The 13,015-nt window shown below is 39.9% G+C and overlaps 1 non-coding gene across 1 annotated transcript; it reads right to left on the bottom strand.

The window, feature by feature from the left end:
- Window positions 1-1,624: 1,624 nt before the first annotated feature.
- On the bottom strand, window positions 1,625-1,731 carry LOC148574000 (small nucleolar RNA R71). Its single transcript, XR_015906152.1, has one exon. It is a non-coding gene; the product is annotated as a small nucleolar RNA R71 (small nucleolar RNA).
- Between the last annotated feature and the right edge of the window lie 11,284 nt (window positions 1,732-13,015).

The following is a 13,015-nucleotide window of genomic DNA, read 5'->3' as shown; positions in this document are numbered from 1 at the left end:
GATTTTACTAGAAAGCTTTCGATCTTCATCCAGTTGGGTAGTTATCTTGGAAAAGAAGCTATTCATACTTGGATCTCTTCTGAACCTTGAAAGAGGAATGAAGAGATCATGCTAGAAATGCTTTCTCATGCTGGACCAAATTGGGTGTGGATGGATATGTGACTATAATCCTTCCAACACTTGATTTGGGAAATGCATGTGGTATAATCAGTGACCATACTTCATCTCTTCTCATGAGCAATTGACCAAGGAATTGCCTATTGATCAAGATTTGAGAGATTGAATTACAAGGAATTGTAATTCGATCACTTAAGATTGCCAAGGAGATCAATGAATGCATTGATTGAGGAAGAGATGAAAATGAACTTGATCCAGAGAATGCAACATCTCATGAGCCCAATGAACTCCCCATTTCTGATCTTACCCATTCTCTTTAATTTCTACCATTTACTTTTATGAGCAATTACCCCATTCCCATTTAAGATTCTGCAATCTACTTTCCGCCATTTACATTCAGCTCTTTATTTCCAGCATTTACTGTTTCTGCCATTTACTTTCCCGCCATTTAATTTTCTGTAATTCCCAACTCAAATTCTGGTTGGCTCAACTAGAACATTCCTTTAATTAAAGTTGCTTGATCAATCAATCTCTGTGGGATTCGACCTCACTCTATTGTGAGTTTTTACTTGATGACGAATTTGGTACACTTGCCGAAGGAAATTTGTTGTGAGACAAGTTTTCCGCGTATCAAGTTTATGGCGCCGTTGCCGGGAATTGATTTTGAATCAACAATGATTAAATTGGAGGATAACTAGATTGAGCATTTTTAGTTTGTTTAATTTAATTTTCTGTTTGAGTAATTTACTTTCAGTTTTAGTTAATTTCTTCCCCTCCCACTTTTTTGTTTTTTTTAGTTATTTACAATTCAGTTCACTGACCCACTAACTGTTTGATATGTTGCATCACTCACACTAACAGTAATTCTAACAGAAATACTTCCTGCATCTATTTTCCTTGCTTGTGCTTTGTTGGTTGTATGACAGGGAGAAGAAGTGGGGCTTCAACTTCCTTTGATTCAGAACCTGAGAGGACCTTCCTTAGATTAAGGAGGGAAGCAAGAGAAAAACGAGTAGTGGGTGCCGAGGAAAAGGATGAATACTTTGAACCAAACATGGAAGAAAACATGGAAAACCATCATGAAGAAGAGGCTCACAACCATGGCAGAGAAGGTCGAGCAAATCATGCTGGGGAGGAGAGAAGAGTTTTAGGCTCTTACATCAATCCAAACCCAGGAAACTGTGGAAGTAGCATTCAAAAGCCGACCATCCAGGCCAATAATTTTGAACTAAAACCGCAGCTCATCACCCTTGTTCAGAACAACTGTTTGTTCGAAGGAGGAGTCCAAGAAGACCCCAATCAACATCTAACCACCTTCCTGAGGATACGTGACACGGTGAAGTCTAATGGTGTTCATCCTGACGCCTATAGACTGCTCTTATTTCCATTCTCACTCAAAGATAAGGCAGCCAAGTGGCTGGAGTCTTTTTTGAAGGAGAGTTTGACAACTTGGGAAGATGTGGTGAACAAATTTTTAGCCAGATTCTATCCTCCCCAAAGAATCAACAGGCTGAGAGCTGAGGTCCAAACTTTCAGGCAACAAGATGGTGAGACTCTATATGAAGCATGGGAGAGGTTTAAGGACCTGACAAGGAGGTGTCCACCAGATATGTTCAATGAATGGGTGCAGCTACACATTTTCTATGAAGGCCTTTCTTATGAATCAAGGAAAGCAGTAGACCACTCATCCGGGGGATCTCTGAACAAGAAGAAGACCATTGAGGAGGCCATAGATGTCATTGAAACTGTAGCAAAAAATGACTATTTCTATGCTTCTGAAAGAGGGAACACTAGAGGAGTGATGGAGCTAAAAAATGTAGATGCTCTGCTGGCCCAAAATAAGCTCATTACCAAGCAGCTGGCTGACCTCACCAAGAAGATGGAGAAGAACCAAGTAGCAGCAATCACCACTTCATCAGCAACCCAAGAAGGAGTGAATGAAAAAGCAGAGGGTAGTCAGGAGCAAGCCAACTACATTGGGAATTCACCTAGGCAAAACCATGATCCATACTCCAAGACCTACAACCCTGGTTGGAGGAATCACCCAAACTTTGGGTGGGGGAATCAACAAGATCAAGGCCAAGATCAGAGACGTCACAACACCAACAACAATGCAGCTCACCAACAATTCACACAGAGAACATATCAACACCACCATGACAACACCTCTCCACATCCATATCAAAACTAAAATAACACTCCTCATCCTTCCACCTCTAATCCTAATCCATCATCATTTGATGACAGACTCTCAAGGATTGAGAATCTACTTGAAGGCATAGGGAAAGAGATTCAAGACAACAAGGCATTCAAGGAGGAAGTGCGAGCAAATTTTAAGAACCGGGGAGATACCATCAAGAGGTTGGAATCTCAAGTGGGATATCTCTCTGAGCAGATGCCCAAACCTACAGATGGATTCCCAAGTGATACAGAAAAAAATTTGAGAGGTGAAACAAAGAAAGTAAGATGGGAAGATTGCAAAATGGTCACTATAAGTGATAAGGAGACTGAGGACAAGCCAAGCAAGCAGTCAGAACAACCTGGAGATACCTCAGTAGAGAAGAAGGAAAAAGATCACCAAGAACCAAAAATCTCACAACAAGAGCTGCTAAGACTCTATGCACCCTTTCCCCAACTACTCAATGGTGCTGTGGAGAAGAGAATATACTCAAGATTTCTTGACTTGTTTGCATCTCTGCATGTAAACATACCATTCATCAAGACCATCTAACAAATGCCTGCATACATCAAGTATATGAAGGAACTGCTTTCCAGGAAAAGCTCACTCAAGGGAGGCCAAACTATAGTGATGAACAAGGAGTGCAGCGCCCTCATTCAACCAGAGTTGCCTACAAAAAAAAAGGACCGAGGGAGTTTTCACATACCCTGTGCCATAGGAGAAACAATGTTTGATAGAGTACTCTACGATTTGGGAGTAAGCATCAACTTAATGCCCTTGTCCCTTGTGAAGAGGCTGCAGATCAATGAGATAATGCCCACAGATGTAGTCATCAGGCTGGCTGACAAAACTCAAAAACAAGCAATAGGAGTGGTGGAAAATGTGTTGGTAAAGGTTGGAAAATACTTCCTCCCAGCAGACTTTGTCATATTGGACATGGAAGAGAGTTACACTCACCCAATCATATTGGGAAGACCATTCCTAGCTACAGCCAGAGCACTCATAGATGTGGAGCGAGGGGAGCTAATTTTGAGGATCCATGATGAACAGCTCGCCTTCACTGTTTTCAAACACTCACAAGAAACAGATCAAGAGAACAAGGAACCAAGGAAGGATCACAGTGAGATACTGAAGAAAGATATGAGTACTGAAGAACAACAAGCTCATCCGGAGATTCCCTTGGTTGATGGACAAGGAAACAAGCAGCTGTCACAGCTCAAGGAAAAGCTGGAAGAACCTAAACCACCAGAGGCATGTGAAGACAACATCAAAATTCCTTTAGAAGAAGAGGCCACAAAGAGTAAGACAACATCACAAGGAACAAAGAAGAAGGTACCAAGGAGGTGGAGGAACAAAAAGATCCCTACAGAGGACTTCTCTCCAGGGGATAAAGTGATCTCAGCTTACTTCCCGGATATCCCCCCTGATCTCCCCACTGTGTCATCTCAGCTACCTAAAGTCTTCGCTATCAACATAGTTCTCTCCTTGGAACATGTAGAGATCATTGATACAACTACTGGATATAGGTCTACTGCCAGAGGAGAAGACTTGAAGCACTATCGACCTCCCTGATGAAGGCGAAACGTCAAGCTAGTGACTCTAAAGAAGCGCTTCATGGGAGGCAACCCATGTTTTATATGCTTTTAGAAAATAGTTAATAAGTCATTTTTTATGAATTCCAACCCAAACTTGACTAACACTTGGTGAAATCCTTGTTATGCAGTATATAGTGAAGAACAAGTTTGGTGTTTAAAGCATGCCAAGAAAGCATGAATGCAACTCAGAGCATGCTAGTCTTGGAGCTTTGAACAAAGACTTTTTCATCACAATTCTCCAAACTAAGTTTGCTGTCACCCAAGGTGCCACAAATATGCATATAAGGATACACAGTTAGTTAGTTAGTTGGTGTTCATGAATAAACAATCTAATTCTTTTTCTTTATTATTCTAGCCGTAAAGTTTAAATTTTTTTATGATATTGATTTTTTTTATTTTATTTTTATAGGAAAAAGGAAAGGAGCATTGGAGATGATTGATTGGACAATTAAATGAAGAAGGTTCAGCCACTTCATGAAGAGGTATTACACACTTGTTCTCAAAAGGGAACGTATTGGAAAATGTTGCCATGCAACATAGAAAAGAATGGGACCCTTGAAGACCGAGCAATTTCCATCATAAAGTGATGATCCTTATCCTTTCTCCATGCACAACCCCAACCGTCCATCAAACAACCACTCCATCAATCCACACCCTACATTCATTCACAACCTCCCTATATAAGTAACCCTTGCTCCGCATCCCACTTTCACACTCCACGCCCACTCTTCACACCTCTCCCTTTCAGAACCAAGCACTTCTTATCCCATTAAAAACATTCCCACTCACTCCCTTCATTACACTCAATCCTAAACAGCCAAAAGTCTCCACACCCTTACCACCTTCACACATTAACTCTCATTCATGGCATCTTCGAGCTCGAAAAGAAAGAAAGGAAAGGAACCTATGGAGCAACACTCGTATGATGAAAAGAGATTTAGAAGCTTGCACCATGCATTGCAATACGGGTGGATGGTGGATAAGGAGATCATTTATGAACTGGGGTTTCAAGTTAGGAAAACTGAGTGTCCCGAAATCACAAAGGAGGTAGAAAAGAGAAGATGGGAGCTCCTCACTGATCTGGTCATTAAGGTGAATGCAAATCTTGTAAGAGAATTTTATGCAAATGCGGTCTGATATGATAAGGCAAATGAGTCATATACAAGCTTTGTGAGAGGAAAGACTGTGGATTTCGGTCCCATGTGTGTCATGAGGGCATTAAAGCTATGGTCCATACCGTTTGAAGAAGAGAGTTATCATTCAAGACTGGACAACAACCCCAATTATGACCAGATTGTGAAAGATATTTGTGTACCCGGAGCTGACTGGGAAAGATATGCGGATAGGAGACCAAGGTTCATCAAGAGAGCAGACCTCACTCCGGAAGCAAAAGGGTGGTTCGAAATTGTAAGGAGGTCTATCCTCCCAGCAGGGAACAACTCGGAGGTGAATCTCAAGAGAGCCACAATGGTGCACTGTATACTCAAAGGAGGAGAGATCAAGGTTCATGAACTCATAGCCACAGGCATTAGAAAGATGGCAGAGAAAAGCGACTCAAGAGGAAAGTTAGGTTACCCCAGCACTATTTACCAACTATGCAAGAAAGCTGTGGTGGTGTTTGAAGATGAGGACCCCATGTGGATAAAAGAAGGCATTCCAATAACCGTTCGACGGATGCATGCTACCGCATCTCTCCTGCCTCAACGGAAGCAAAGGAAGAGGCCAGCCCCTCAAGTAGTAGAAGGATAAGTCTTAAAGGGGCAAGCACCAGCCACTTTGGATATGCACCAACTACAGGAAGCCATTGATGGCCTATCTCGACAATATTTGGAAAGCCAAGGAGCACAGAAAGAGCTTCAACTACAGATGATGGGGCAGCAAGAGGAATCACTCTCAAGATGGATGACTCAACAAGGGGAATGGAAAAAGCAAATGATGGAGCAGCAACTGAGTCAAGGACAACAATGGAGTGAAACATTCCATAGGATAGAACAAAGGCAAAATGAACAACAAGAATCTATCCAGAAGCTAATTAACATCCAAGCACATCAAGGTGCACACATACATGAGATGCATCGAAGACAAATAGAACAGGCAGAACTATTGGCCGAGCAAAGGGCATTCGTAGAAGGAGTTTACATGAGCGAGATTGGGCATCATATAAACACTCAAGCCAGGCTCGGATACTTAGTAGGACATCTGCCTATATTGCATCCAGGAATCGCAAGGTATGAAGAAATGAGGGATGAATTAGCACGAGAAGAAAGACAAAGGATGGAAGAGAGTCATGAATCAGTGAGGAAGGCACTTGAGGATTGGAAGCAAGCAAGATTGGCACGGGTGCGAGGAAATGCAAGAGGACACAAAGAGGACAAGCAAGGAGGAGAGCATGGGCATCCACATGAGTAAAAGGTGGTGGAGTTCCTTCTTTGGTCCATCTTTTTCTATGATTTAAATAAGGAAGATCTTGTATGAGATAGAACATGCTTCCATGATAGTTTGAACCTTTTTTAATTCTGTCTTTTAAACTTTTTGTTGATTAGGGCTGTGTTGGCTAGTCTGAATGTCATTACTGCATCATCTCCTTACTTATTTGAATGGTTGTCCTTTTGAATCAAATGAAAAGAGAATGAGTGTTTTATAAAAGACCAGAGTGGAGTTCATACTATGGAGTAAGTTCCTGAGTTTGTGGTGTGGTCATAAGTTAGCTAAGTTGGTTCAACTACAAGGTGGGAAGACAACTATCTGTCATGAATACTATGCTTTGAACGCACCCCATGAGACTAGCTAAATAACAAGATCCTAATAAGAAAAAGGGAAAGAAAAATCAAAGTTGAAGAATAAAAGAAAAATAGCAAGAAAAGAGGCTAGGCACCAAGGGTTTGAATATTGAAGGATGTGTCTGTGGTGTTCCTGTACCAAGGATCTGCTTGGATTACTAAGCTCTTAGGGGTGCTTTATCACCTGGTAACTTGGGTTAACTAACCCGGGATTATCAGCTGAAAGTCCACCATCAAGAGCAATCTTTGCTACAGAACATTTAGTAGCCCAAAGAGGTGCTGGACACCAAGACCTCAAGGAAAGAAAATAAACAAACCATGTGCCTATGGTGTGTATGTATGGGGGAGAGACTAGAGGAAGTAAGTCCTTAGGGGTGCTTCAACACCTAGCACCTTGAACCAACTGGTTCGGGAGTGTTGGCTGAAAGCTTATTTTAAAGAGTTGCCCCCCTACAGAGCTCTTAGCCTAAGAACATAAATAAGCCCTGAAATGACAACAAAAGGATCAATGAATAAAAGTCTCATGGGATGCAATCACAGTGAGTATTCTAGGACATGATAAAAGTCTAAAAGCCAGTGAAGGAATGAACCTAAGTTTCTATGCATGAAACCACCATAAAACCAGAAACATGACTTCCACAAGAATGACTCATTTCTCTTGGCATTCCATTCATCATTCTCTTGTTCCAGTACTTGCTTAGGGACAAGCAAGCTTTAAGTTTGGTGTTGTGATGCTAGGGCATTTTGGCCAGTTTCACTGACCTTTTCTTTACTGTTTTTAGGGTAGTTTCATGCATTTTCTTAGAAAATAAGCTCTTTTTGGGTAGATATTCACTTACATCTTGATTCAAGCATACATTGTGCACTTTACATGATTTCATGAGGATTTTGCATGAATTTAATGACAAATTGGATGTTGTATTTCCCATGACTTGGATTAGAACTTTGATGCACTTTATTGCTTGATTTCAGGACAAAAGAAGCAAGGAAGAACCACGTTAGCAGCCACGTTAATCTAACTAACGTGACCTCTAACGTGGAATGGGAGCTAACTTGCAAAGTTAATGAGAAAAGTAATCGCCAATAACACCCTTGAAGCCATCATAGCCCACGTTAAGAGTCACGTTAACTTAGCTAACGTGAACTCTAACGTGGAAGAAGACAATAAGGCCAACGTTAGTGACACTCCCCTTTGTCACTAACGTTAGACCAAGCTCATAATTGGCCATGTTAGTTGCCACGTTAACTTAGTTAACGTGGCTTCTAACGTTAAGAAGCAAAAGGGAAGCCAACGTTAGTGACATTCACCTTTGTCACTAACGTTGGCCAAGCTTCCATAAGCCACGTTAACTTAGTTAACGTGGAAGCTAACGTGGAGAGAGCAATTGGTCGCCAACGTTAGTGACACTTTCCTTTGTCACTAACGTTGGGGTGAACCACCAAGAGCCACCATGAGCAACGTTAAACTCCCACGTTAACTTAGTTAACGTGGAAGCTAACATGGATAAAGAGGTAATGAGCCAACGTTAGTGACACTCACCTTTGTCACTAACGTTGGAGATGGCTAGCATGACTACGTTAGAAGCCACGTTAACTTAGTTAACGTGCACTCTAACGTGAGAAAGAGGGGCACATTGGAACGTTAGTGACAAAGGTAAGTGTCACTAACGTTCTCGAAGGATTGGCAAGCTTACGTTAAGAGCCACGTTAACTAAGTTAACGTGGACTCTAACGTAGGGAAGGGGGAGGTTTATCAACGTTATTGGGAAAGGTAAGTCCCAATAACGTGTGCAAAGGACCAAGAGGCAACGTTAGTGGTAACGTTTGTGCCACTAACATTGAGGTTAACGTGGCTCATACTTGGGTAAGCAACGTTAGTGAAAAAGGTGATTGTCACTAACGTTCTCGAACCCACACTTTCACTTAACGTTAACACCACTAACGTCCTGAGCTAAAAGTCCCTGCCTACTTCACACTTTCTCTCTGCAAGCAAAGCTAAGCCCAATGATGAAGATAACTGCTTCAAACTCAGGATCCAAAAGCCCATACCCAAGACTTGAAGAGCCAACTAGAAGATCAGAAGAGTAGTATATATAGGAGTAACTTTGAATTAGTTTAGGGAGCTAGAAACTTTAGGGAGCCTTTGGCCTAGAATTACTCTCTGTATTTTACTTTCTCTGCACTTCTAGTTTACTTTCAGCATGTATTCTTCATCTTTGTTTTCATTTTCCAGAGCTATGAACAACTAAACCCCTTTCAATGGGTTAGAGAGCTCTGTTGTAATTTGATGGATCAATTTTAGTTTTCATTCTCCTTCTTCTATCTTTTCTCTTGATTTTACTAGAAAGCTTTCGATCTTCATCCAATTGGGTAGTTATCTTGGAAAAGAAGCTATTTATACTTGGATCTCTTCTGATCCTTGAAAGAGGAATGAAGAGATCATGCTAGAAATGCTTTCTCATGCTAGACCAAATTGGGTGTGGATGGATATGTGACTATAATCCTTCTAACACTTGATTTGGGAAATGCTTGTGGTATAATCAGTGACCATACTTCATCTCTTCTCATGAGCAATTGACCAAGGAATTGGCTATTGGTCAAGATTTGAGAGATTGAATTACAAGGAATTGTAATTTGATCACTTAAGATTGCCAAGGAGATCAATGAATGCATTGATTGAGGAAGAGATGAAAATGAACTTGATCCGGAGAATGCAACATCTCCTGAGCCCAATGAACTCCCCATTTCTGATCTTACCCATTCTCTTTAATTTCTGCCATTTACTTTTATGAGCAATTACCCCATTCCCATTTAAGATTCTGCAATCTACTTTCCGTCATTTACATTCAGCTCTTTATTTCCAGCATTTACTGTTTCTACCATTTACTTTCCCGCCATTTAATTTTCTTTAATTCCCAACTCAAATTTTGGTTCGCTCAACTAGAACTTTCCTTTAATTAAAGTTGCTTGATCAATCAATCTCTGTGGGATTTGACCTCACTCTATTGTGAGTTTTTACTTGACGACGAATTCGGTACACTTGCCGAAGGAAATTTGTTGCGAGAAAAGTTTTCCGCGTATCATTGCGCCTCCAAATTTTTGATGGAGGACCTTGTTTCATTCATGAAAGTTAGAGTGGCCTTAGATAAATCAAAGACTATATTTGCTAAGCTAGAAGGATTCTGCTCATAATTCTCTGTCTGTTGTTGAGTGGATGATGGAAAAAGCTTGCTATTGCTAAACCTGTTTCTTCCACCATTATTAAAGCCTTGTTGAGGCTTTTGTTGATCCTTCCATGAGAAATTTGGATGATTTCTCCATGAGGGTTTATAGGTGTTTCCATAGGGTTCACCTATGTAATTCACCTCTGCTATTGCAGGGTTCTCAGGATCATAAGCTTCTTCTTTAGAAGATGCCTCTATAGTACTGTTGGATGAAGCTTGCAATCCATTCAGACTGTGAAAAATCATATTGACTTGCTGAGTAAATATTTTGTTCTGAGCCAATATGGCATTCAGAGCATCAATTTCAAGAACTTCCTTCCTCTGAGGTGTCCCATTACTCACAGGATTCCTTTCAGAAGTGTACATGAACTGGTTATTTGCAACCATGTCAATGAGTTCCTGAACTTCTGCAGGCATTTTCTTTAGGTGAATGGATCCACCTGCAGAATGGTCTAATGACATCTTTGATAATTCAGACAGACCATCATAGAATATATCCAGGATGGTCCATTCTGAAAGCATGTCAGAAGGACACTTTTTGGTCAGTTGCTTGTATCTCTGACGATTGGATTTTTGATGGTATAGAATTTCACAAATGAATTCTCGTTGCAAGTATAGTTTCTAAACCAATCACTAATCCTTTCATACAAAAAGTTGTTTGTCACTAGTACAAACCCCTAAAATTTATAAACCGAAGTATTGGACCTCGGGTCGTTCTCCCTAGGAATTACAATAAAGTGTCTTGTTATTGGTTATGGATTGTATTTTGGGGTTTTGGGATAAGAGACATGAAATGTAAATGACAATGAAAATAACCTAACAACTAAAAAGCACTTGGCAAGGTTGTGAGAATTAGAAGTCCTATCCTAGTTATCCTCCTTGATTGTGACCACAATTGTCCATTGCTACCACTTAGTCAACCTCTAATAATGGAGGAAAGTCAAGTGGATGAATCAACTTAATTCCACAAGTCCTAGCCAACTCCCAAGGGAAAGACTAGCTTTAGTGATATCTAAATCAATTAGCAACTTCTAATTATCAATCAACAAAGACATTAGATAACTCAAGTGTCATTAATTACTCTACCATAGCCAAGAGGAACAAAATCTATACTAAAATCCAACCAAGCATTTCATCAAACACTTGGAAGGCATAAAAGAAAGGCAAAGTAAATTGATAACAAAAATAGAATCTCACAACAATTATGGCAATGAATTAACAACAACAATCAAAAGGAACATAATTATTATGAATTACCTCTAATTGAATTGAAAGAAAATAGAAGGAGCAAAAGTAGATCTACAACAAAACATAAGAACAACATAAAGGAAATTACAACAAAAGAATAGAAGAAGAATGAATGTAACAACAAGGAATTGAAAGGTAGAAGGAGATGAAAGCATGAATTAAAATCTAGATCTAAGGTTATTAAACTAAACCTAATCCTAATCCTAATTCTAGAGAGAAGTGAGAGCTTCTCTCTCTAAAACTCTAAACTAAAAGTGATTAGTGGTTGGGAGTGATGATTAGTCAAAAAGTGATGATGATGCCTTCCCCTTAATCCTTCATCCTTTTATTCCTTTCCCTTAGCAATTTGGCGCCAAAAATGGGTTCAGAAACCCTCTCAAATCGCCAGGCACGTGTTGCATTAATGAGGTCATGTGCCCTCATCGGCGCGTGCGCGCATGGTACGCGTGCGCGCCCTTGGCCTGTTTCGCAATGTGCGCGCGAGCGCCTTGTGCGCGTGCGCGTGCATGGCTGACTTTGCTTCTTTGACTTTTTTATGCTTCTCTCCACTTGTATGCTTCCTTCCTTGCTTCCTTTGATCCATGCCTAGCCTATTTCAATCCTGGAATTACTAGCAAACACATCAAGGCATCTTATGGAATCAAAGAAGAACTAGAATTCATCAAAATAAGGCTTAAAAAGCATGTTTTTTACACTTAAGCACAAATATGGGAGAGACAACAAAATCATGCTAATTCCTAGGCTAAATGTGACAAAAGGTTATCAAAATACTCTAAATTCAATGCAAAACAAACCGTCAAATTGGGGTTTGTCAACCTCCCCACACTTAAGCCTTAGCATGTCCTCATGCTAAAATAAGAAGGAACTAAGGGTTATGACATTTATTGAATGCAACTAAACTATATGAGTCCTATCTAAATGCAATTATCTAAAGCAATTGGAAATGCTTAGTTCAAACAAATCAATTCCCAAGAGAGCATGTGTAAGCACAAGAGCTAGGCAATAAGGACTAAGTCCAAACCACAATTGTATTGAATTGTCAAAAAGAGTCCAAACTTGCAAGAATATAGATAATATGGGTGAACACATGTGATTGAACTTTTGAACCCTCACCGAATGTGTATCCGCTCTATTCACTCAAGTGTTTAGGGGTTAATTCACTCAATTCTCTTCTAATCATGTTTTCCAAGATTTGATTTTCTTCTAACAATCAACACTTATTCAATGCATGCATACATTCATCATGAGGTCTTTCATTTAGGTTGTAATGGGGTTAGGGTCAAGGTAGGATCATTTATGGTCAAGTGGACTAGGATTTGAATCTTTGATTAGCATAGACTTTCCCACCTAACCTATTTAATGACCTATACAAATGCAAGCTATTCTAACTACCCATTCTTCACTTTTTCTTATATACTCATGCATTCTTATTTTATTCATAATACTTATGCATTGATCCCCTTTTTATTGGCTTCACTTTGGGGCATTCTGTCCCTTCTTTATTGTATTATTTTTTTCTTTTTCATCATCATCATTTTTTTTTTCATTTTTCTTTTCTTTTCATCGTTTTTTTTTCTTTTCTTTATATATATATTTTTTTCTTTTTCTTCTTTTCAAACTAAATACAAGAACATCAATGCATAAGGTCTCTACATTTAATCAATACATGAATATGTGCCCAATTCCTAAACATAAAAGTGTACTGCCCCTTTTTATCCCATCCAATGTTCCCAAGCCTCACCAACTTTGAATAATAAAACACTCTCACTAGCCTAGGTCAATCAAAGATCCAAACAAGGACTTTTCATTGGTTTTCCGCCTTAGGCTTGTAATGTGCTAAAATAAGAATAAGTTGGTTAAGCATAGGCACAA

Source organism: Arachis ipaensis, chromosome B2 (assembly GCF_059453495.1).
Source record: "Arachis ipaensis isolate K30076 ecotype BB chromosome B2, ASM5945349v1, whole genome shotgun sequence".
NCBI lineage: Eukaryota > Viridiplantae > Streptophyta > Magnoliopsida > Fabales > Fabaceae > Arachis > Arachis ipaensis.
The sequence above is the reverse complement of the archived record's forward strand: the minus strand, read 5'-3'. Positions and strand labels throughout refer to the sequence as shown.